The sequence below is a fragment of the Hypomesus nipponensis genome, chromosome 10 (assembly GCF_054491055.1).
Source record: "Hypomesus nipponensis isolate SF chromosome 10, ASM5449105v1, whole genome shotgun sequence".
NCBI lineage: Eukaryota > Metazoa > Chordata > Actinopteri > Osmeriformes > Osmeridae > Hypomesus > Hypomesus nipponensis.
Window position 1 is genome coordinate 3,275,772 of NC_140370.1, and position 6,000 is coordinate 3,281,771.

Genomic DNA, 6,000 nt, shown 5'->3' on the forward strand with positions numbered 1-6,000 from the left:
CCAGGCTGAAGATGAAAGTGCAGTCACGGATACATGCAGGACCATCGTTTGACATTTAGCCTGGTTAGAAAGTAAGAAGGAGAAGGGCTTCACAATACAGTACCGGTAGTTGTACTAACATGGTAGATTACACTTTCAAAAGCCTCAAGGAGGTAAACTGTCCCTGTTTATTTTGTGGGAACAATACATTTGAGTACATTGTATGTGGGGTGGATTTACATGAGATAAGAAGTCGAAGTTAAGTCAGTTTTCGACCACTTTTGAAGTGTTTGGTTCAAACTAAAGTCTTGTGCCAAACAAACAAGTTTTGAAAAGACAGTCTTTAGGTTTTCAATGGATGTGCATTCACCTGGATGATTTTCCTAGTTTCAACCCCACTGGGGGGGAACAAAAATGTGACAGAGAACATCTCATCATCTTCAGAATAAGGATAATCATTCGCTGCGGATTTACAGCATTCAATCCCCACTATGCCCCCCCCACACACACTCTCTCACACACACGCGACTATTCTTTAGAACATGATGTGCCAATGGACTGATCTGTTATATTATTGGTATGAATTTAACAAAAAGTTAAATGTAAAATCCCACTTTGACATCATCTTCACCTCTCTCTCTCTCTCTCTCTCTCTCTCTCTCTCTCTCTCTCTCTCTCTCTCTCTCTCTCTCTCTCTCTCTCTCTCTCTCTCTCTCTCTCTCTCTCAGACACACCACACACAGTCACACCAACATCAACACCACATTTGCAGTAATTGTTCCTTCATTTCATTCACACTTGCCCTTAGACCAATCAAATGCTTTGGTTTACATTGTTCTGCAAGCTGGACCACAGCGGCATAATACACCAGACCATATTTATCACTGAGACTTGGCAGGCTCATGTTACCATGCACTCAGACAACAGCAGGACACATCCGGCCCCAATACTGTTTCGTTTTTACTCCCACCAATCCATTACAAAAGCCGGAGGTGCTGTTTGCTGCCCTCTCAGTTCCTGGTGAAGCCAGCCTCCCCAGCACGGCCCCTGCTCTCTGGGGAACAGCTCTAATCCTCTCAGCCAGCAAAGCTCATAAATAGCTCTCTCTCCCGCCACAACAGGCAGTAAAAGACAAGATTTGTGTTTGCTTTCCAATTTCCATTTTGGTTGTAGGGTTGGTGCAAGATCCAACCGGTTTTTGAGGAGGTCTTCCCTACGTCGCCGTAGCAGCGCTGGGGCAACGCTGGTGCAGCTTGTTGTTGTTTTGTGACGGATGCAGCTCTGTGCTCTCTATGTTCCCCTCAGGGAGCTTTGGCACCTCTACCTGTCCCCTCTCTGACCCCTGCTATGATTGGTGCCATGATCTAGGAAAGTGCAGGTCCCAACAAGGGACTCTAATTAAAAAACTGTTGTTCCTAAGCAACACTGTTCCTTATGGGGACATGGCAAACCTCCTCCAGCCTCTGTCACTGAAAACACAATGCTAGCACTTAGTGTAGTTGTGAGGCAATTACTAAGAGGCTACGTTTTCTGGGAGTGTGTGGTGATTACAGTAAAAGCTGCCTGCCTGTTAAACTGCTCTGAGAAGAAGAGAAGAACATTTGGTTGAAAGACGTGTCACACAGCACCTTATTTACTTCATCTTACCAATTTAAGATTCAACTTAAGATTCAAAGATTCAACTTAAGATTCAAAGATTCAACTCAAGATTTAAAGTTTCAACTTAAGATTCACATTTGCAGTCTTGTCATTGGCCAATATGGTGCTACTGCTGAGACCTGAATAGTTACCCTATCTGGAGACAGCAGGAAGGTGAGGTCTTTAATCTGCCCCTCTTTGGGATTTGGACTCAGGTGTGTCAGGTCATGTGCCCTTTGGTTCAGCTCCTCTTCATGACACCCTCTTCAGAATATGGGATACACGGTACATAGTGTAGTGCTCGTGCTCATCCAGTCCTGGGATCTCAGCATAGAATCACTGTGTTGACGGATGTTTGAATGCTCCAACTGCTGTTTGTCTGCTATTCAAGTTCTATGCAGCAATGCACAAGCTCAGAAAAACAAGCGTGGAATCGCTGTCCTGACACGTGTAGGCAGAGCGAACACAGTCTCTCTCATTATCAGCCTTCAGAAAGACAGGCTGTCAGGCTTCTACCCACAGCAGCCCAGCTCTAGCGCTGCTTAACATCCTCTTCAACTCCCCCAGCGCGCCCAACACGACGCATGCTAGCATTAGAATGAGGGAAAACATACTGGCATTCAAAAGGAATTTTCTATCACAGACGTCGGGGCTGTTTTCAAACTCACTGTGTGAAGCGCTCAGCACTTTGGGTTCAGTTTGAGATTTGGTTGTTGTTGTGTGAGTAGATGGCTGAGGTGATATAGCTCAGTGTCTCCCTTCAGAATGGTCAGTAGGCCTCGCTTCAACATGGGTACCTGAGACGGTCAGTCAGTAGACAATGTATTTAAATGGATGGATGTTGAACCTTTCGAGATGTGCCTTCTGAGGAACAATTACAAGAAATTACGTATTTGTCTGTTCTGAGCTGTAATTTCGAGCAAAGCGATCAATACATAGTTATGACAGTTCAGCTTGACAAAAACCACCTACCGCATTCATCACCCATAACATCGATTGGATTTGTTTGTAACTTATGGGGATCTATTTGTAAGTTCTGGAAGTCACTTCCAGCAAAACCTTCTATAGGTTCCCCTCTGCCCTTAAGCCATCTCCTCTGCCTTCTGTGCCAACAGTGGAGCCTGGCATGCAGTAACCTAACCTCTGCCAGGCTGGCATCTCCCATTACCAGGGCAGCCTGCCAGAACCTCCCAGCAAAGCATAGCATCCTTTAACTGTCACTCACACCCGCCTGGGCTGCACCCTGTTTGGCTGGTCAGTGGGGTAAAGTGCACCCCCAAGAGTAAAGATCAACTTCCTGGCAGGAGGCATACACCCCCGCCCCCTCCCTCACTCCTCCCCAGATGTGACTGTTATTCTAAACTCCACGGTGCCCCTATCTAGGCTTTCCACTCCAGCTCAAAGCTGAATCTTTCAGTGATGCAATGTAACAACAGATTTCTCTCTTGTGCTTGTGGCTGACTGTTAGTCCCATACAAGTGTGACTTAGATGGGATGGACCTGTCATGTAGGAAAGACATGACACCACCCATATTTTATGCAGCTGTCACGGTAAACCACAGAGACCACCCCCTAGTGGTGTAAAGGGGATCAGAATAGAAACGAGGCAGAAGAACAGAGACAGTGATTCGACTTTTGTTAGGCAAACTTATTGCATCTGACAGACATTATAAATAGTGTTCGCAATGATTCAATTTGCACATTTTTAGATAACCAAAATGTACCTACATTGTCTTTTCATTTTTCTTTCCAAAACTGACGGTCTGACTGTATTTATGGACTGAATGCGAACATTTATAATGCCTTAGACATCTACCACAGAGACTAATTTAGCCAGGCAACTGTTAACTTGGCTCAGTTACAGCAGTTTATTTTATCCAGCAAACAGCATGGGAATTAGAGTGTTTTCCATGTTACTTCTTAATAAGGTACAGTTGCTTTCGGATACCTCAGGGAGGGGCTAGAGTGCTATAATACCAAGGCATCTGAACTCAAAAGTCTTGAGCAGAAAACAGTCTTCAGCAGAGACCTATAGCTTCTCAAAGCATGCTGAGATACTGAATCCAATCAATGTCAAACTGGAAACAAAACAACTAATTGTCTATTTACTGTGTCTTAATTCCGTTTTCATCTGTCGTGATGGGTTTTTCCATTTGTTTTGTCTGCTGTGTGTGTGTTTGTGTGTGCGTGTCTGTGGGTGCTTCAGAGTCTAAGCATGCATTCTCTCACACAGTCTCAAGTGGATACACAACCACACTCCATCTGTGTCACCTATTTTAAGTGAATTGTTCCAACCCTGGAATCTAGTGGGCCACTCCCTTGAGAACCTGGGGTATGTGGATGTTTGCTTCTGGTTGCTATTACAATATGCCAAGGAGGAGAGATTCTTTCTAGAGTGTATGAGTATGGGACAGGAAAACTATTAAATGCATCAGGTGTGTGTGTGTGTGTGTGTGTGCGCGTACGTGTGTGAGCTAGCGAGGGGGGTAGGTGGAGGAGGGTCAGGGATTGGTCCCCAGTGTGAGTGAATGTGACAGGTTCTCGCCCGGGAGAGCACTTGTACTGAACACACAGTGGAGACCAACCAGGCCACCTGTCACACAGATCTGTGACTAAAGAACTCTATTACCACACCAGCACCCTGGGGTAACACACACACACATACACAGTCAGACCTACAGGCACACACAAACTCACTCACACAAGAATATACACACACACATTTACACACACGCACACCACAGGTGAACCCTCCCAAACACACCGAAAACCTACACACACAGAGCATACAGTTCAGCACAAAACAGGACAGCGTATTTGATACAGACTCCAATTCAGAATGTTAATTTAGTGTTGGCAGTAATGTATTGTCCATATCATTGTTGAAATGGCTATATTTTGCATATCATAAGTTGGGCTACTAGCAGTGTGATCGCCATGCGCCGTTGAATCCGTTTGTTATGCAGGCCGTGGATATGTGAGGAGGCGGCCGATCATGTTCACTCCGTCCACAACGGACTCCAGCATATGACAATTATCAAGACGGATCTGAGCCTTGGTGAACACATTTCCATGAATGCAAAGTGTTGAAGTGAAGATGAAAAGTGCTGAGATTAAATGTATTTTAAATAACAGTCGGCTATCTATCAGAGGGTGGTGGACGAGGCAGAGCTTGAAATACCCGCTGGGCCTTTATCAAGTCTAGTAATGCTCTGGGGCGACTCTCCCTTTTATTGTCTAGAATAATTACCTGTCAAACACTGTTTATACGTAATATAGGTTACTTAATGTGCAGAGATACCCTTCCGGAATGAAATAGCCAGGGGAATTTTCCACACTGTCACTCCGTTTCGGTCAAAAAATAATCATATTTGACACCGCCGCGTCTTCAAGAAACGACAAGTCTGGCTGTCAGGCCCTCTTTGCAGGGTTCTCGTCCTTGAAGCTTTGTCATCTCTCAACTTCTTATCCTCGTCCCCCTTGAAAGTGGAGCCTGGTGTTTCCTTTCTAAACTGCCACCGAACTAATACCTGTAAAATCGAAAAAAAATTCCGGACCACTCCTCCTCCTTTACGCGGTTGGAATAGGTGGAGGCACAGATCATCTCCTATTTGAAGACCTGCCAAAGGCCAGTCCCTAAAGAGAAGTTAGTATAGAAGTGCCTCTTTGGCATACACCATGAATATAAGCCATTATACATGACTGAATGGCAACTTGCATTTGCATTTTATGAAAGAGCATTGGACGACTGAAGTAGACATTTTCACCAGCTAGAACCAACTGCAGTTCACACATCGCGATAGTGTGCAGTTGCTTTGGAGGACAGTGTTTAGCCTGGAAACATTTAGCAATTTGCAATGTCATTTGCGATGAAAGTCAGCGGGTGTGAGTGTAGGCAGGAGGTGTGGGGGTTGAATGTGGCTGTGACTTTGACCGTTAGTTACAGTAGCAGACTCTGGCCCCGCGGCTCTCACTGCATGGAACTGCTTACAACATCTTGTAGTGTGGCACTGCAGCGCTTCGCTTCATCTGATAACACACGTGATGTCAACAAAGGAAGACAAGCTGATAATGCAGGTGTCGTCAAATAATTCAGATCACGAAATAATAGTTCCCAGGTGAAATTACTTGTGTGGAAAATGTCTCTGTGTGTCTGTGTGTGTGCCTGTTGGAATAAATTAAAGGAATTAAAAATGGTAGTAGACATGTTAACATTTTTGTTATATTTTCAGACATCCCAAGTCTCCCGGAAGGTCCGGGAGTCTCCCGCATTTCAATAGCGGCTCCCTGACGCCCGCAAATGCTATACAATCTCCCGGAAATCGGGGATTTTGTATTTCGAGCGAGCGAGAGACTGAAATGGTCATTTATGTTAGAGATAGG